Source organism: Staurois parvus, unplaced genomic scaffold (genome assembly GCF_062004578.1).
Source record: "Staurois parvus isolate SC_StPar_1 unplaced genomic scaffold, SC_StPar_1.0 ptg000095l, whole genome shotgun sequence".
In the NCBI taxonomy this organism is placed as follows: domain Eukaryota; kingdom Metazoa; phylum Chordata; class Amphibia; order Anura; family Ranidae; genus Staurois; species Staurois parvus.
In genome coordinates this window covers 7,945,262-7,966,470 of record NW_028317891.1, presented here as the reverse complement: position 1 = coordinate 7,966,470, position 21,209 = coordinate 7,945,262, and positions in this window count along the sequence as shown.

The following is a 21,209-nucleotide window of genomic DNA, read 5'->3' as shown; positions in this document are numbered from 1 at the left end:
TACTACACTATTATTACACCTTTGTTTTGATGGCTTCATTATTTTGAGCCATTTTAAGGTCGGAGTAGTACCACTGGTGCAAACCATCAATCCAGCAGCTGTTATCGCTCAAGGAATCATTTTTACGATCATCTGTACATGAGATTGGTCCGCTACATGGTCTGGAGAGCCGCCGAATGTGTGTGAACCATTTGTGCCCCACTCTACTCCCCCAGTGACCAGATCCTTGATGACCACCAGGTTCCTGAACACCGTTGAGAGATTCATTACATGCGCATAACTTTTGCGCTTCTGGTAAGTGCAAGCACACTTCGTTCAATTTATCACAAAGAAGTCACCTGCACTGTTTCTTGTCTTCACCGTGAACATCTGCATTCCTGAGCTTGTCGGTGTTCTGGATTTCATCCATTCACCATTTTATTGGACTGATATTTTATGGCATGTTTGGCACTCATTTCCAATTAGGGTGATATCTAAAACCATGAGCTATTCATAACCAGCTGATTTGTCAGTTTAGACTTTGTCATCCAATCACCATCTCACTTGTCACTTTATTTTTATATATATGAATTTTTTTATGTGAGTTTTTATTGACCATATTAATTTCCCATTTTTATTAAGCGCTGCATATTTGTTTTAGTTCAGTTAATAAGGATAAAGGGCTTTTTTCCTTTATGCCAGCAGCTTCCCTGTTTTATGAACTTAGTGCGCTCACGTTTACCTCGCTTTATTGATACACCTCACTACTCTCTTGCCTTCCATTCGCCTAAAAACTCAACCTGAATCCAACTACCTTCTTGCTTGTACCCTGCCCATGACCTCAGCCTGGACCTCACTGCTTTCTTGCCTGCTGTCTGCCTCAGCCTCAACCTTTCTACTCTTTTGCTTGCCACCTTCTCATGACTACAGCCTAGATTTGACTTCTCTCTTGCTTGGTACCTGCCCACAACCTCTACCCAGACATGACTACTCTTCTGTCTAGTGTTTCATGTATAGTATCCACACTGTAGTCATTCTGTTCCAGCTAACATCTTAGTGGGAAAGCCTGAGGGCAATAACAGTTTGCTGGACTATTAAAGTTCCCAGTTGATTGTCACCATCAGAAACTATGGTGAAGACCAGCTGTTACTTAGCCTCTAAACCTTGGGTGAGCCTGCATCACCTGCCAAGGGGCACCATAACAAAGGATAGGTGCACAGCCAACCACCCAACACCTGACTTCAGCCGAGATGTCTGACCACAACATGTGGGCGAATTTCAGTCTGAATAAATATGCAGCAGATACTGTAGGTACCTAAACTTGGAAGACAGACAGATTAAATTTTTCTCCATGGGTGAGTTGAAACATGATTATTTGACTCTTACAAATAAACTAAAAACTGGAAGTTTTTCTATATTAGCCAAGATTTGTAACCATTCATAGAAGGAAATTTCACAATAGCGACTATCAGGGGCGGACTGACCATTTGGAAACTCGGGCACTGCCTGAGGGCCCAGGGTCAGTAGGGGGCCCCATGAGATGTCCGTGGTACCTTTTTCATAGGCTTTTTTGAGTTTGGGCAAGGACACAGGGGCCCCATGATCCCCTATTGCCCGGGGGCCCCATGCGTTGTCAGTCTGCCCCTGGCGACTATCCCCCCAACAAGCAGACTGCCCATCGGAGGTGAATTTCTAAGGCATTGTCTTAGCGGCAGAAGCTGCACATAGCGATGTGAAATCCAACTTTTATCTTAATATGCCTGTGTGTTGAAATCCCGTTATCTCCTCACAGCCCATTAATAATGACCTCACCACCTTCCCCGGTCTCAGCCCTCCCCAGCCTCTCTTCCAATATTGCTGATTTCAATCTTCCACGGTTAAACATGGGTCAGAGCAAGAAGCTAATTAAGTGACAATTCATGAAATGTTTCTTCTTTTGTGTCATTCTAACGACTCATGGTAAAAGTGAGGAGGAGGCTGAAAATTATTAAAGGTGAATTCTGGCTTAAGGGTGACATAATGAAACGAGGATTAAAGGGGAGATGGATCACCTTGCTAAAACTAATCGTCAGAATTCTGAAAAATTAAAGGCCTACAGGGACATAATAGAGACTGGTGGAGGTGTCTGTGCTACCTGAGCAGCTAGCGATAATTGAGCTTAGAGTTAAAGGGTAACTCGAGTCAAACAGTTAAATACATAGTTAAAACTTGGTCTAGAAACTGTTTAAATGCTGAAAATATTTGTAAAGTAATAAATACACACTTTCTTAAGATTCACCCACTATACAGCCTCTAACAGCTCAAAGAACATGGTAATGCTTTTCTGTAGTAATGCTTTTCACATTTATACGTAGTTAGTTGACGTAGAGTATCAGGGGCGGACTGACAACTCATGGGGCCTCTGGGCAATAGGGGATCATGGGGCCCCTGTGTCCTTGCCCAAACTCAAAAAAGCCTATAAAAGGTACCAGGGGCATCTCATGGGGCCCCCTACTGACTCTGGGAACTCAAGCAGTGCCCGAGTGCTCGAACGGTCAGTCCGCCCCTGGTGTAAGTACACCAAACTGTAAAAAGGTTGACTTTGGGTTCATCTTGAACCCAATGCTCATCTCTAATCATTAATCTCCCTCCACAACCCATCGGGTTACATAACCACCACCGCTAGCAGATTATCAGATTACATAAGTAATTCCCCCTACATCCCACTGGGTTATATTAGCGCCTCCCCTACAGCACGTCTCATTACATAATACCTCCACCTACAGCCCATCAGGATTCCAAAGCACCTTCCCCTATCACCCATGGGGTTCCACATGCACATCACCTTACAGCCCAGTGAATTCCACCTACAGCCCATCAGGATTCCTAAGCCCCTTCCTCTACAACCCATTGGATTTCCTAAGCACCTCTCCTTACAGGCCATTGGATTCCATAAGCACCTACCTTTACAGCCCACTGGGTTACATACGCGCCTCTGCCAACAGCTTATCAGGATTCCTAAGCACTTTTTCTTATAATCCATTGGGTTCCACATGCACCTTACCTTACAGCCTATCAGGATTCCTAAGCACCTTCCCCTATCACCCATTGGGTTCCACGTGCACCTCACCTTACAGCCCAGTGGGTTCCAACTACAGATTCCTAAGCACCTTTCCTCCATTGGATTTCATAAACACCTCCACCTACAGCCCATTTGGCCTCTCTACCTACAGTCCATCGGGTTACATAACCAAGTACCACACATACCTAAGCAAAATGGCAGAGTATGGTAAGTACCCATGGCAATTTTATAGCCTCTATGCCAAACTGAGAATCTTTGTAATTAATAATTAAAAAAAAGATATTAGGACCCTCTTGCCCAAGGGATTACTCTGTCACTAGGAGGTCAGAAATTAATTTCCTTCCACTTTTTCTTTGTTTGGATAAAGTGTGGACGGTAAAACTGTTGTCTTTTATTTCCTATCTGTAAAGATTTTGGTGCTCACAGGCTCTGCATCCAGATCCATTAACCCCTCCTTGCATATCTGTTAAGCTCAGCTATGCAGGTACTGACAATGCATTCCTATTCTCACTTTAATGCACTGCCTGCAAGCAGCTCATTGGTAGTAAAATATACAAATGGTTCATTGTCCATCCATGTGAATAAGCCCATATTGATAAAGTTGTCACTGGTTCAGGAATTTAGATAAAAGCTGTCAAACAAGACAAACACCATTTTTTTAATGGGGATAAGGTTAGACCATTTATCAGCTATTTATTGTTGACCATGTCCGAGCTGGTGATTTCCCCTAATTTCGTAACCCTATCTAGAAATTTTCCTCATTTCCTGTCCCACCATTGACAACATTGCGACAGGACAGGAAATGAAGGGAAATCTTCCCATCTGGAGCACAGGCAACAAAAAAACCCCAAAACTTAACCTTTTTATTGTATCCAAATATTGCAAAACAAGTTTTTAAACTTTCTACTATATCTAAATCCTAAAAAAAAAAATAGTTGTGGCTTGGAGTTAAATTTTAACTAAATTGGAGTTTTTTGGACTTTCATAGGTTTTTTTTCCCTTCTGTTTGGAGAATTTGGGTGTCCGTTTATGAACCAGTGGTAATAGATCGCTGCTCAGTTCTCCGGCATTCTCGGAGAACACAGTTCTCCTGTGAATGCAGTTTATGAAGCAGTGTAGACACGGGCGGACTGACCATCTGGAAACTTGGGCACTGCCCGAGGGCCCGGCGTCAGTAGGGGGCCCCATGAGATGCCCCTAGTACTTTTTTCATAGGCTTTTTTGAGTTTGGGCAAGGACACAGGGGCCCCATGATCCCCTATTGCCCGGGGGTCCCATGAGTTGCACATCCATGAACTGTTGATACAAGGCAGGATCAATCCATCCTTTCATGTTCTTTATGCCAAATTCTGACCCTACCATCTGAATCTTGCAGCTGAAATCGAGTCTCATCAGATCTGGCAACTTTTTCCAATCTTCTATTGTCCAATTTTGGTGAGCTTGTGCGAATTGTAGCTTCCGCTTCCTGTTCTTAGCTGACAGGAGTCAGTGTGGTCTTCTGCTGCTGTAGCCCATCTGCTTCAAGGTTCGACGTGTTGTACGTACGGAGATGGTATTCTGCATACCTTGGTTGTAGCGAGTGTTTTTTGAGTTCAGTCTTTGCAGAAGACACCAAGCTATGCAATGGAATAACATCCTTACTGGATGTCTCCAACTCACAAGCTGACCTCAATGCTCTGTTTAATTGGGCAACTAAGGCTAGCCCAGGGGCAGACTGACCATTTGAAACTCGGGCACTGCCCGAGGGCCCGGGGTCAGTAGGGGGCCCCATTAGATGCCCCTGATACCTTTTTCATAGGCTTTTTTGAGTTTGGGCAAGGACACAGGGGCCCCATGATCCTCTATTGCCAGGGGGTCCCATGAGTTGTCATTCCGCCCCTGGATGTAGATCAGTTCTCCAAACAAAGGGAAAATGGTCTACAAATGCTGGAGAACGGTCTACAAACACTGGAAAACGGCTTATTTTACTATAATCTCACGAGATTACAGTAAAAGATCAGTTTACTAAACAGAGGTAAGTTATCGCTGCTTAGTTTGCGGTTCATCCGATTCTCCAGCTCTGGGCTGGAGAATCTGGAGGGAGAACATAGATCTCCAGTGAAGGGCTGAACACGTTCTCCGCTGATCTACTGAGTGTCATAAACTGTGAATGACCAGAGAATAGCTGCGATCCTCTGAATCGCAGCTATTCTCTGTGTCATAAACGCACACCTTGGAGAAGTTCTTACCCTTGATGCTGTTAGTATTGTTGGTTGGAGTTCTGCTTTTGAGGGTTACAGATATCGTATAAATGGAAGTGAGGGGAAGTCTCGCCATCCTGAGCACAAACAGAAAACAAAGTTCTTATTCTTTTCTACAGTATCGAAATCTTAAAAAAAGTTTTTAAACTTTTCTACTATATCCAAATCCTTAAAAAAAAAAGTTTTGGCTTGAAATTAAATTTGAATTAATTTGGACTTTGTTGGACTTTCTAAAGTTTTATTTTGGTTCTATTTGCAAAGTTTTTTGTTCCTTTTCTTAAGAGAAGTTCTAATCCTTAGCTACTGAGTCCCAATCCTTAAAAAAATAGAAAGTTCTTCTCTACTCTTCTACTCTTTTAGATTGAACCTGATGAACACATGTCTTCTTTCAACCTGTTTATCATTGTAGTTACCTCTGGGTCAAATTTCTAAGTAGGTGGTTGACATTGAGTGTATAAAGTTTTCCACATTTGCCCATCAAAGTGATATTAGTAAATACAAGACTTCTATAAAGAAAGCAGAGCTGTGGAAAAGCTGGGCCGTCAATTCTGCACAAAGGCGACAGATTCAGTCCTGGGTATAATTTTTTGCGCATATGAAGCGGGGAGATTTGTTGCATTGCAATGAGATAAAATAGCACACCTAGACATTATAGTATTATGTGAGGGATAACAGGTCTATAACTCTTACCGCTTCTCTGGGTGAAGGAAACAGATGGTGATGGAGCAGGAAAATTAGGTCCTCTGATAATGATTCACACTCCGTGGAAGAAGACTGCAATCTAACAAATGTAAAAGGTAGTCATAAAGCATCATTTTTGGAGGAAAAAAGGAAATTTTATGTCGTTTTAAAAGATAACTTTCAGTCAGTGCCGAAAATTCCAATGAGGTGGCAGAAAGAAAAATTGTCTGAGCTATCTGTAAGAACCAATCAGTATGTTCAAATGGATTTCAACATGCAGCTTTTGAAGAGAGAATCGTGGGAGCTGGGGGTCAGTGCTGACAAGGTGATGGCTTTGTTCATAAACAAAGGGTTAAAGCTGAACTCTAGGCAGCTATAAAAGACATAAATGAATGTAGCTATGTAATCATTAAATAGATTTTTTTTTTTTAACCGAGACAGTGTTAATACACCGAACTGTAAAAAGGTTGACTTTGGGTTCATCTTGAACCCAATGCTCATCTCTAATCATTAATACATATTTAACCACTTCCTGTCCGGACACTTTTACCCCCCCCCCTTCCAGTCCGGACACTTTCACCCCCCCTTCCAGTCCAGACACTTTCACCCCCCCCTTCCAGTCCGGACACTTTCACCCCCCCTTCCAGTCCAGACACTTTCACCCCCCCTTCCAGTCCGGACACTTTCCCCCCCCTTCCTGTCCGGACACTTTTACCCCCTTCCTGTCCAGGGCAATTTTCAGCTTTCAGCTCTATCACACTTTGAATGACAATTGCGCGGTCATGCAATACTGTACCCATATGAATTTTTTACCATTTGTTTGAGACAGATAAAGCTTTATTTTGGTGGTATTTATTCACCCCTGGGATTTTCATTTTTTTACTATGTAAATGAAAAAGTCCAAAAATTTTGAAAAAAAGTGTTTTTTTTATAAAATTTTGCAAATAAATAATATTTCATCATAAATCTTGGCCAAAATTTATTCTGTTATTTTTTTAGTAAAAAAAAAAATCCAAATTAGTTTATAACCAAAAATTTAAATTTTTAAACATTTTTTTTACTTTTTTTTTTTTTTTATATTATTATTTTTTATTTATTTATTTATTTTTTTACATACTGTCATCCTAGCAGTACAGTGTCACCATGGTGACACTGTACTACTTGTGGGGGGTGATGAAGATTTTTTTTTTTTTTTTACACTGATTGCTTTTACACCCATATAGGATGTAAAAGCAATCATTTCTCTTTCTCTCTGTCTGCATTCTTGCAGTCATTGAGAAGTACTGAGTGAGCTGTGATTGGTCACAGCTTGTCACATGGTACAAGGCTGTTGTGAATAGCCTTGTACCATGTGACCTCTGCGATCATTCACAGATTTCACACGTAGTAAGCAATGATGTCACAAGTGACATCTTGCTTACTACTTTGCATGTGATCACTGATTGGCCAATCAGTGATCACATGATCGGGACCTTGTACAGAGGTCCCGTCCGACGATCGGTGTTTCACTGTGTCCGGAGGACACAGCGGGCACCGGATCACGATGCTGCGTGCTCCCAGGGAGCGCGCACAGTTAGAAATGGCGGGTGCCGTTTATGAACGGCAACCTGCCCCTGGACTGCCACCGCCCTGCCGTTTATAAACAGCAGGCGGACGGCAAGTGGTTAATGTGGTATAAGTACCTGAATTTGATCTGGTATCAATAAACTGCAGGCACTGTACAGCAGGGCTGGAGTATGCGAACAAGAAGCAGTACAAAGAGTGTCAGGGCTCCGGGTATGACCAGAGGTATGTGAACTGACGCACGGAAACGCAGGCTTCAGATAAGTTATAAACAATATAATTTATTAAAGACTAACAATACAAACATAAACGCAGTGCACCAAACCCCAAGCTAACACAAATACATACAACAAGGTGAAACAAACCCAAACCTAAACTGGTATAGATACACAGGTACATACACATATAGAGCACAACGTAATCAGGCAGGCCGGGTCGATAACTATCGGGCAGGTAGGTACAGGAGGAGCAGGCGGAGAGAATGGTCAGGGTCACAAGCCAGGGATCAAAACAGGAGAAGTCAGCAGAGGTCCGGATCAAGCAGGGTCATCAACAAGTTAGGCAGAGGCAGGAACAGGAACAGGAACGCAGGTTACAAGATACAGGGGCCCAGGAAAAACACACACCAAGGCCCAGACTGCAGGTCTGGCCATCCCTTAAATACACCTGCATAATCAGCTTCAGGTGTTTGGCTGGCTGCAGGGTTGAGTCTCTGATTGCTGAGAGCATCCGCTGGCCAGCCCTGGTACTGCAGCCCACAAGGCAGGTGAATCCCACCATTACTGGCAAGTCCATTCCTGACAAAGAGTCAGTCAGGTCATGTGCTGACATGAAGCTTGCTAATAGGAGGAAAAAGCAGAATGACCGAGACCAAATCATCACTGTGCTGCTTCTCCTTATGGTGTCCGTTTATGAACCAGCGGTAAATGATCGCTGCTCAGTTCTCCGGAATTCTCGGAGAACACAGTTCTCCTGTGAATGCTGTTTATGAAGCATATGTAGATCAGTTCTCCAAACGAAGGGAGAACGGTCTAAAAATGCTGGAAAATGGCTGATTTTACTATAATCTCGCGAGATTACAGTAAAAGATCAGTTTACTAAACAGAGGTAAATTATCTCTGCTTAGTTTTCGGTTCCTCTGATTCTCCAGCTCTGGGCTGGAGAATCTGGAGGAGGACACAGATCTCCAGTGAAGAGCTGAACATGTTCTCTGCTGATCTCCTGAGTGTCATAAACTGTGAATGACCAGAGAATAGCTGCGATCCTCTGAATCGCAGCTATTCTCTGTGTCATAAACGGACACCTATACTGTCTATTTACAGGCTGTGGTGGGTCCAGGATGGCCTGGGCTTAGAGGAAGTGGGTTGAATGATGTTGGTTGTACGACTAAGAACATCTAGTGGCAAAAATAACACTGTGGGGGAAACCACTGGACTGGTGAGTATTGAGCATGCTACATTTTATTGGGATATTCATTTTTATCTTGGTGTTGTTGGTATTGTTGGTTGTTCTGTTTTGAGGATTACAGATATCGTAATAATGGTCCAAAGGTGAAGGGGATCTTTACAATCCACGCAGCAGTCATCAGTCTTCTACAAAATACCTAGTGCGAAGCACATCAAACGTTTGGTAGATGACTGCTGTATGACTTGCTACGTTTTTTTTTTTTTTTAAAGTCCGCAAACGTGCAACTATAACGAAAAACCCGTAAGTGTTCACAAAAAAAGTGCAAGTGCAAAACACCACACGAAAAAGTGCACTTAGGGGTGTGCTTTGTCCTTCCCCCGAAGGGGATGGACCACTACCCTGATCCCCCGGGGCACGAAGATCCTGACAGGGACAAGGTTCCCATTTGGTCCTTCTGGCCAAAAGGCCTGGTGGATCACCGTTCCTTGTGTCCAGCCGAAGCCGGACACCCAGTACTTGGTCAGGGGGCTCTCCCGAAGAGAAAACCCCTTAGGGACAGGGGAGGAAGGAACCAAAAGGCCACACATCCTCCCCCTAGACTTTAGGGCAGGCCCGAGGACCCACACCCTCCATCCTGTGAGAAAAGCACACACATAAGTAAAGAAAAAGTAACAAAACGTGGGAGGTGTAATAAATTAAATGACTTGTATGTATGTATGAAATGTATGACTTGATAAGTAATTCAGCCAATGGGATTCTGAAGACACCTCAGTGGTGCACCATTTCCAATGTATGTGTTGTAGTTGGGCCATATTGGGTCCTGGAAAGGGTGATGGAGAGGAGATGAGTTGTGTCTTTTTCATATATGTTTTGGCCAGATGTTTGCTTCTGATGATGCAAAGAACATTGCTGATGTGATGAAATCAGTGCCATTCCCTGTATTAGTGAACTGTGAATGAGATGCTGCGGTGACACCCCCTTGGGGGTAAGGCCATGGCGCACTACATTCATATAATGTCCTGAGTGCTCAGTGTTAAATAAGGCTAGATCAATATTTTTCAATATTTTTATCTCGGAGGAACCCTTGAAATAATTTTCAGGTCTCAAGGAACCCAATCTAAAATTAATTAACCTCCCTAGCGGTATGATTCTTTCCCATTTTCTGTGCTGAAAGCGGTACCATTTTTTTGCATGGAAATATGTAGTTTTTTATTGTAGGCTGTAATTTTTAGGAATAACTCACTGAAATCTGTCCGAACAAGAGTCTAGTAAACATCCCGGGTATGAGAAAACTTGAAACACGAAATCATAAATTATAATTTAATAAATAATCATAAAAAATAATAATATAATAATAATAAATTTAATTCAATAATATAATCAAACCAAAAACACTGAAATTTGAAATACAGAGGCAAATTCGCACATCGCTGAGCAAAGTCGCAGAATCGTTTTCAGTGTCTGATGAGGAATTTCCCCCACGAATCATTATCACTCAATTCTGCAAGTGGTTCTGATTTACTATCGCTGTTCTCTAGCCGGTCTAAAACCGCTTTTGATGTAAAGGGACGCTTTTTGGACGCCATGGACTTTTCTAAGTTTCCAGGCAGAAAGAACATTCAAAATGCAGGCAGGGCGCAGGACAAAGCAGTAGGGACAAAATGTATGTGAAATGCATTGAAACAGCAATGACAGCAAAAATCACATTTTTAAAAAATTTCAAATTTCCCGCCGGTTCCGGTGCCCGTACGTCCCGACGTCACAGGGACCGGAACACGGAAGCCGGATGCCGGCATCGGCCAGAGGAGATGGCCGGGGACGCTGCAGGGGACACATCGCAGGAGCGAAGGACAAGGTAAGTGCCGCAGGGACTCCCTGAGCAACGCCGCATGGTAAGCCCAAGTGTAGCTCGGGGTTACCGCTCTTGGTATTGAAATTTTACCCCGAGCTACACCCAGGAATACTGCCAGGGAGGTTAATTGGGGGCTAGTGGGAAGACTACCCCTTGCACTAGTGGTTGTACTGAAGTTGATCGATGGATTGGCTTCAGTACAACCAGCTTGCCCATAGATGGATTAAATAGGCTGAACCAGCCAAGATTTGATGCATCAATGGCTGGCTTTACAGTGGAGGTCAGAATGCTCCCCTTACAGACATCTCCAAAGATCTGCCAAGTGGCATTGGACCTGGAATTTTGCAACCTCCAATAGGTTGGAAGTAAAATGTGAATATACATACTATGAGGATATGTTATATCAGAAATATGTTAGCACACTATTATTGTGTTTTTACATGTAGCCAATAAAGATTCTCAGCTTTCTGAATCGTACCAAATGCCATCTTTTATTGGCTGCACAATGTGCCCATTTTTGGTCCTAGGCTGCTACTTCTCTGGTTGTGGTAAGTGCAGCATTAAACATTTTTAAATATGGGGTTGGGAGTGTCTAGTGATAGCTTCATGATTGGTGTAAAATGTGGTCAGTAGGAAGACTCCACCTTTAAGCAAGTCATAGATAATACAATTTTCTTTTCTTCCAGCTTGGGTGGAAGGAAAAAATTTTGCTTGATTTCCCCATCAACACATTCAATGTTGAAGGGGGAATCACCCCCGCAGTGCTATTGTGTTCTGCCAGCAGGGAATGTTCCTCAACAGAACTCATTGATCACTGCTAGTGGCTATAGCCTCCAGGAGTGATTGCATGCAAAAAATCTAACAGGCTGTTTGTACTGAAGTCGATCGATGGATTGGCTTCACTACAACCAGCTTGCCCATAGATGGATTGAATCTGCTGAACCAGCTGAGATTCGATCCATCTACGGCCAGCTCTACAGTGGAGGTCAGAATGCTCCCCTTACAGACAGCTAAAAAGATCTGCCAAGTGGCATTGGACCTGAAATTTTGCAAACACCATCAGATGGGAGGTCAATCAGCCACAGCTCAAAGAACCGCTAGCAACCTCTGGAGGAACCCTAGTTGAGAGTGGCTGGGCTAGATGTTATTCCACCCAGTAGACTGAGTACATCTTGTGACAAAAATAAGTAAAATTGAAAGTAAGTATTGCAGTCTTAACTATTGTTTTTTGTGCAGTGGTCAGAGACCCATAATATTATTATTTTCCTTTAAAGGAAACCAGCACTCAAAGAAACATAGAGGCTTCCACTGATCACCTCCTTCGACTAAACAGCTACCTGCCAGCTTGTAGCTATAATACTTTCTTAGTCCCTGGCATGGAACAATTATCTAGCCAGCGAAATCAGGATCAGCCAGGCAAAAATTGAATTTTCAGGGGAAGGTCGGGGATTGCAGCCTTCATAGTTTTCCTTTATAGGTTTCCTTTATAGGTTTCCACTGAACTTCAGTCATGTAAGAGGAATAAAGGTCCATCTAGTACACTGCCAAGGGAGTCTTCCATGATGAAAGATTGACCCATTTAGTTGATTCTGAAGTTTGGATGATTTTAAATTCCAACACAATTTTACACACTCAAATGACCAGATCTGAATCTAAATTGGTTTTATTTTTGGAAGTTTGGATTTCCAACAGGCTTCTGGAAGAAAATGTCTTTGTGGCTGTTTTTTTGGCTTCATTACCCATCAACCAGGGATGCCAGGAGCTTCCAAAACTATTCTTGCATCATTTTGCTCTGTAATAAACTCTTTTTTGAAGCTTGGTTTGGAGGTTCATTGATTTCCAAATTTTGAAGGTTCAAACATTGTAAACGTTTGACTGAACCAACAGCTCGACCGAACCAAGAATTGATCAAACTTTTTAGAGGTTTGTTCATTACCGCTCCAGATTTCAACCACTTGTCACAATTTTGTATCATTTAATGCTCCGTAACTAACTTTTTTTGCATCCTGGTTTGTAATTCCATTGATTTAGAAGTTTTGGAGGTTCACAAATTATTTAAAAGTTCCACTGAACCAAAACTGATCAAACCTTTCTGAGGTTCGCCTATGTAATGACCACTCCAAAGATCTACCAATCTACACAATTTTGAATCATTTAATCTTCTAAATTAAACTTTCTTTGGAGCCTGGTTTGGAGCTCCATTGACTTCCAACTTTTGGCGATTTGCAAATTTTTAAAAAGTTTGATCGAACCACAAATGATCAAACATTTAAGAGATTTGCTCTTCTAATGACTTCTCCAGAGCTGTATCATTATACACAATTTTGAATCATTTAATACTCTCTAATAAACTCTTCTTTTTTGGAGTCTAGTTTTGAGTTCCATTGATTTCCAAACTTTGGAGGTTTGCAAATTTGTAAAAAGTTTGACCAAACCACATTTGATCCAATTTTTAGAGATTTGCATATCTTATGACCACTCCAGAAGCTTTGAGCCTCCCGGTCATCACGCATCCTTTATTTTCTTAAGATTATTTTTGTTGCGGAGGCACTGAACTGCATTAAAAGATGGAGATCTGGAGACCTTCGGAGCAGCGCGGCAAATAAAATCTTTATTAATATACATTCTCAGCCACATATATTTTAAACAATAACAAACGTGCTGTGCTGGAAAATGATTTCAATTAGTGGTTAGTGAGCAGTGGAAAAGGCACTAAAACCGTGAATCTACGATCACTGTACTCATAATAAAACCACACAAGCATTTAGCAAAAGTTATTTGCTAGACATTAGCTAAGGCCCAAGGAGCTGCAGTCCTGACTTATTAGCTGTCATGGCAGGAGGGAACAACCATGAAACAGTTTTGTTTTGTCATTGAAATTACTTTTTAAAGGACCACTAAACCCTAAAAATGGACCATCTTTTATATGAAAACAGGTATGGTAAATCACGGAACCAGCACAGTTAAAGTGGACCCACCATTGGATACGTAGCTCTATGTTAAAGCATGCATGCTAAGTAATGTGTGAGTCTGGTGGGTGTATAGTGGCAATGGACCGTTGACAGTCAAGATTTTATTTGGCTATATAAATAAGTGATTCCCCCCTCGAGGAAGTCAACCTATTAGAGGTAGAAGCTCCAAAGCCAACCTATTGGAGGTAGAATCCGCCATTTCTAAAATTATAACTAACATTCCTGGATCACAAGTAATTTCATAATTTTTTTTTCCTTGGAGGTGGAATCCACCACCCTTTCTGTTCTTCCCCTCGAGGAAGTCAACCTATTGGAGGTAGAAGCTCCAAGGCCAACCTATTGGAGGTAGAAGCTCCAAGGCCAACCTATTGGAGGTAGAATCCACCACTTCTAAAATTATAACTAACATTCCTGGATCACAAGTAATTTCATAATGTTTTTTTCCTTGGAGGTGGAATCCACCACCCTTTCTGTGCTGTCATTCACGAAAGCACAAGCCGATCAGCAGGTCCTGGCCAATGATTTATGGCCAAGACCTGCTGATTGACTTAGCGAATGACAGTTCAGAGCCCCGTGTTTACTAACAACACAGGACTCTGAACAGAGAGCAGAGACGTGGCTGTTTTTTTGGGATATAAAATAGTCACATCTAGTAGTAAAAATAGCACATATTCCACACATTACACATTGTTAGGCACACAGTTAACCCTTTGATTTTTTTGGACACTTATTTCATTAATTATTATGATCTTTAATATAATGATTTCACAATTTAGATTCACATTTTATATTTTGTATATATATTTTTTTTTCATATAGCTGAATTGATATCATACAGTATTAATAATATTTATAAGATTCTTACAATTTTATTGACTATACATTGATATAAGGTACAGTATAGAATACATCATTGGTCTTGATAAATTATACCATCATATACAGTCATTGTATCAAATAGATATCCACTTAACCATGGGGCGCGACACCTATCTTTAATTGTAGTTACCAAATCACACATGCATATGAGGATGTGAATGGGAGCCTGAGAACACTTCTAAAATTATAACTAACATTCCTGGATCACAAGTAATTTCATAATATTTTTTTCTTTGGAGGTGGAATCCACCACCCTTTCTGTGCTGTCATTCACGAAAGCACAAGCCGATCAGCAGGTCCTGGCCAATGATATATGGCCAAGACCTGCTGATTGACTTAGCGAATGACAGTTCAGAGCACTGTGTTTACTAACAAACACAGGACTCTGAACAGAGAGCAGAGACGTGGCTGTTTTTTTGGGATATAAAATAGTCACATCTAGTAGTAAAAATAGCACATATTCCACACATTACACATTGTTAGGCACACAGTTAACCCTTTGATTTTTTTGGACACTTATGTCATTAATTATTATGATCTTTATTATAATGATTTCACAATTTAGATTCACATTTTATATTTTGTATATATATATTTTTTTCATATAGCTGAATTGATATCATACAGTATTAATAATATGTATAAGATTCTTACAATTTTATTGACTATACATTGATATAAGGTACAGTATAGAATACATCATTGGTCTCGATAAATTATACCATCATATACAGCCATTATATCAAATAGATATCCACTTAACCATGGGGCGCGGCACCTATCTTTAATTGTAGTTACCAAATCACACATGCATATGAGGATGTGAATGGGAGCCTGAGAACACTTCTAAAATTATAACTAACATTCCTGGATCACAAGTAATTTCATAATATTTTTTTCCTTGGAGGTGGAATCCACCACCCTTTCTGTGCTGTCATTCACGAAAGCACAAGCCGATCAGCAGGTCCTGGCCAATGATATATGGCCAAGACCTGCTGATTGACTTAGCAAATGACAGTTCAGAGCCCTGTGTTTACTAACAACACAGGACTCTGAACAGAGAGCAGAGACGTGGCTGTTTTTTTGGGATATAAAATAGTCACATCTAGTAGTAAAAATAGCACATATTCCACACATTACACATTGTTAGGCTCACAGTTAACCCTTTGATTACCCCTAGATATTACCACGTCCCAGCCAGCGTCATTAGTACAATCAGGGGTGTATTTACCACAAGGCAAACAAGGCATCTGCCTAGGGCGGCATTTTTCAGGGGTGGCAGTACTGTCCCTCAGAAGAAGGAACACACGCAGCATGGGAACCTGGTGGGTTCTAACAGAGGTTGCAGGTTTCATGACGGTGTATGCACAGCCTGACTCTCATTCCTGGGGATGTCCAGAGCTGTGAAGGTGAGTGTCTTTCTCTCTTTCGCCATGGGGGATGGTGTATGGGGGGGCAGTGGTAGTGGAAGGCTCTCTCGGGTGGGAATCAAGGGTGTTGTTGGTCAATGTCAGCCTCTCTCTGCGGGGGGGGGCGCCAATTATTGTGTTGCTTAGGGCAGCACAAAACCTAAATACACCACTGAGTACAGTGACAGTGTATATTATTAGCACTGATCACTGTATTAGTATCACTGGAGATGTCATTGGCAGTTAGCCAGTTCCCACCCAGCATCAGTTACTGTCAGATTGCCCGCTGCACTAGTACAGTCCCACTATAAGTTGCTGATCACTGTATAAAAAAAAAAAGATAACAATTCCAGTATATATACCATCGTTTGTAGACGCTATAACTTTCACACAACCCAATTATTATACACTTATTGGGATTTTTTTTTTACCAAAGGCATGTAGCAGAATACATAACGGAAAATATAAAATATCTTTTTTTTTCAAAATGTTTTTATTGATATAATAAAAAATAAACAGCCCAGTGATGATAAAATACCACCAAAAGAAAGCTCTATTTGAACGGCCTCCCCGCACCCTGCTTGTGCGCGCTCCCCTGGATGGATCCGGTGCCCGCTGTGTCCTCCGGACACAGTGAAACACCAAACGTCAGACGGGACCTCTGTACGAGGTCCCGATCATGTGATCACTGATTGGCCAATCAGTGATCACATGCAAAGTAGTAAGTAAGATGTCATTTGTGACATCATTGCTTACTACGTGTGAAATATGTGAATGATCACAGAAGTCACATGGTACAAAGCTATTCACAAAAGCCTTGTACCATGTGACAAACTGACCAATCACAGCTCACTCAATCTCAATGGCTGCAAGAATGCAGACAGAGAGAAAGAGAAATGATTGCTTTTACATCCTATATGGGTCAATCAGTGTAAAAAAAAAAAAAAATCTTCATCACCCCCCACAAGTAGTACAGTGTCACCATGGTGACACTACTGCTAGGGTGACAGTATGTAAAAAAAAAATAAAAATAAAAATGTAAACAAAAATGTAAACAAAAATGTTTACAAATTATAATTTTTAGTTATAAACTAATTTGGCTTATTTTTTTTTTTACTAAAAATATAATGGAATAAATTTTGGCCAAGATTTATGATGAAATATAATTTATTTGCAAAATTTTATAAGAAAAACACTTGTTTTCAAACTTTTTGGACATTTTCATTTACATAGCAAAAAAAATAAAAATCCCAGCGGTGAATAAATACCACCAAAATAAAGTTTTATCTGTCTCTAAAAAATGATAAAAAATTCATATGGGTACAGTGTTGCATGACTGCACAATTGTCATTCAAAGTGTGATAGCGCTGAAAGCTGAAAATTGCCCTGGACAGGAAGAGGGTAAAAGTGTCCGGACTGGAAGGGGGGGAAAGTGTCTGGACTGGAAGGGGGGGAAAGTGTCTGGACTGGAAGGGGGAAAAGTGTCCGGACTGGAAGGGGGTGAAAGTGTCCGGACTGGAAGGGGTTGAAAGTGTCCGGACTGGAAGGGGGTGAAAGTGTCCGGACAGGAAGGGGGTAAAAGTGTCCGGACTGGAAGGGCGTGAAAGTGTCTGGACTGGAAGGGGGGAAAAGTGTCCGGACTGGAAGGGGGGGAAAGTGTCCGGACTGGAAGGGGGGGAAAGTGTCTGGACTGGAAGGGGGGAAAAGTGTCCGGACTGGAAGTGGTTAACAACATTACTGGATTCAGAAGTGATCTTTTCTATCTGTTTGGAGATGATATTTTACCATTTGGTAAACATACCAGAAAATAACAGTCTCAAAGTAATTTCGACATCGTAAAAGTCACCCAACTTTGAAAAGCAGTGAAAACAGAGGTGAACTTTAAAATTCTTCTAAGTTATCACGTAGAGGAGAAAAAAAAAAGTTGCTTATTACAAGACTCTGCTTGTTTAATGTCAAGGATTACATCTGTCAGATGGCTCCTTGAACGTGCCCAATAATAAGCATATCATTTCGTTGCTGAATTTTCCTCTTGACAAAAGATGCATGCCGGGTGATCGCTGGTGGTGCCCCAATAAACTAGTGTCAACGGAAATTGACTGGAGATGTGCGGTGATAGACACTTACACACGGCGGCTCCTAGCTTTGTCTTGTATCCCGCTGGATTACATCCATCACCCTTTCAGGCAGGAAAATATTAATGGATTAGTATAGACATATCAGCCGCACGGTTCTTCAGAAGTGATGGAGGAGAAGAGATGTCTTCATAGCATGGATATTTATTTGGGCTATCTCCTCCTGACAGTTCTGGGAGAAATGGATGAGCTGATAGCTTTGGGTTTTATTTGGTACATTGTGTGTGTTCCATGGGTTGGATAAATGTCACTTTTCATTTGGGGTTTATCGTTCTCCATCACTTTTTCTCTCTCAGATAATTCCCAGGAAAAAAAAAATAAATGCCCTCATAGAGTGTCTTTTAATCTTCCCTCTTCCTCTGTGACAATCAATGTGCTGAGTTTATGCCCCATGTCTCTATGCATTTCATATATATATATATATATATATATATATATTCTTGCTGCAGCCAATTATCCTTTCCTTTCCCTTTTTCCATTTTCTTTTGTCTCCTCTATTTCCTTTTTCTTGGAAATTACAGCATTAGTTCACCTTTATTTATTTTTCTAGAAAAACCACCTCTATGCATTGCATTATCCATTCCTTTTCCATTTCCCCTTCTTCCTTTTTCTTTTCCCATTTTCCATTTCCTTTCCTTTTCTCTCCTCTCTTTCCTTTGCTTAGAAATAAAAACATTAGTTCATCCTAATTTATTTATTTTTTAAAATAAATCTCTATGCATTTCATTATCTTTTACTTTCCCTTTTCCATTTTTCCTTTCTTCTTTTCCGTTTTTCTTTTTCCATTTTTCTTATCTTTTTTGCTTTTCCCTTTCCCTTGTCTGTATTTCATTTTCCCTTTTCCTTTTTCCTTTCCCTTTTCCTTTCCATTTTCCCTTTTTCCCTTTTCCTTTTCCCTTTTCCTTTTGCCTTTCCCCTTTTCCTTAGCTTTTTCCTTTTCCCTTTCCCTTTTTCTGTTTTCCATTTTTCCTTTTCCCTTTTTCTTTCCCTTACCCATTTCCCATTTCCCCTTTCCATTTTTACTTTTCTCTTTTTTTCTTTTCCTGTTTTCCTTCTCCCTTTTTCCTTTTCTCTTTCTCTTTTTCCTTTCCCTTTTTTTCTTTTCCATTTTTCCTTCTCCCTTTTTCTTTCCCTTTTTCCTTTTCCCTTTCCCTTTTCCTGTTTTCCATTATTCCTTTTCCCTTTTTTCTTTTTCTTTTCCCTTTCCATTTTTACTTTTCCCTTTTTTTCTTGTCCCGTTTTCCTTATCCCCTTTTCCTTTTCTCTTTTTCCTTTCCCTTACCCTTTTTCCTATTCCTTATCCCTTTTCCTTTTACCTTTCCATTTTTCCTTCCCTTTTTCATTTTCCCTTTTCTGTTTTCCGTTTTTCCTTTTTCTTTCCCTTTTTCCTTTTCCCTTTAACTTTTTCTATTTTACGTTTTCCCTTTTTCCTTTTTCTTTCCCTTTCCCATTTTACTTCTCCCGTTTCCCTTTTCTCTTTTCATTTTTCTTTCTCTTTTTCCTTTCCCTTTTTCTGTTCCCTTTCCCTTTTTCCATTTCCTTCTTCCTTTTTCTTTTTCCTTTTTGATTTCTCTCCTTTCTTTCCCATTTCTTTGCAATTAAAGCATTGGCTCACCTTTATTTATTTATTTTAAAAAAAGATATCTCTGTGCATTACAGTATCCATAAACCTAAGTATAGTTAAAAAAGGTTTTTCAAAAATTAGCCCACGGGGCATTTCTTACAGTCAACGAGTTATATCTGTTGTGCTGGTTACTGTAGAATTAGTTGAAATGTTCTGTGACCCCCCCCCCTCCACCACACCCCCATCATAATCTATTGGTGCCATGGGGATTAACCCTTTGAGGACCGTAAGGTTTTGGAACGCCAAAAGAATCAATTTTTTTGTTTTTAAAGTTTGTACACTTCAGTTGCTGTAACTAAGCCATTTCATGAAATAATTGGCAAAAAGCTAGATCCATTTGTTGTTTGTTGATAAGAACTAATATTTTGACTCAAACCAAAAAAAAAGTTTTAAGTTCTTAATCAGATGATACACGCAATTACAAACATGGGACAAATATGTCCCTTGGTCCTCAAAGGGTGAGGGAACTGTCATGTGCACTCATCAAGATTGCCTGCCCTTTACACCCACCTTCTCCATTCATAGAACCTGTACTATAGATTCCTTGAATGAAATGCAATCTATGATTGGAGAACGGGTGGATGAACGGTCTGCCTCCTTCATTCATAGATTGTTTTTCATTCATAGGAGCTTTAGTACAGCTTCCATGAATGGATGGTGGTTGGCAGAAAGGGTGGGCATAGTTGGCACTCTTGAGTGCATATGATATACATATGGCGACAGGGGTGGGGGGATGTAAAAAAAAAAATCATTAAATAATGAGGCACATGTACAGGTCCAAGAGAATTTCAAATAGCTTTTGGAACTCTCAGGAGCCCATTGCACCCTTAAAAAATAAAAAAAACAAATGTTTGCTTTCCCTGCTTCAATGCTTTTTGAAAAAATGGCAACATTTTGTCAAAATCTCCAAATTTTTGCCAAAATTATGGGGACATGGAAACTGTCAATTTAGTGTATCTGTATTCCTAGGATAATATCAGGCAAAGGGTATATGATTTGCCCTCTTTTTCGTATTCCAGTATATTCTTTCTCGTCTCTCTCTCTCTCTATGGATTCTCACCTTCCGTTGACGATTTTGCAGTTCTACATGAATGATATCAAACAGACAGGTGCAGTTCTACTTCAGAAAGTCACCTGTTATAACAACCAAAACAAGCAATCATATTTGTCATTTTAATGTTGCATTTTATGGACTAGACTCGAAAAACTCAATTTAGTTGAAGTTCTGAGCCGGTGTGATTTGCATAATGTGCAGATCCTGAAAACGGAGAGTGAGAGAGACGACTGTTGGCAAAGCGACACGGGAGTCTTCTCCATCCTAGGCTTACTGCTGGAGGGGAGAATTCTCATCATTCTGCTGCAGGCTGGCGACAGTCTAATGAGCACGCAGACTTCCTTTCTTCTTTG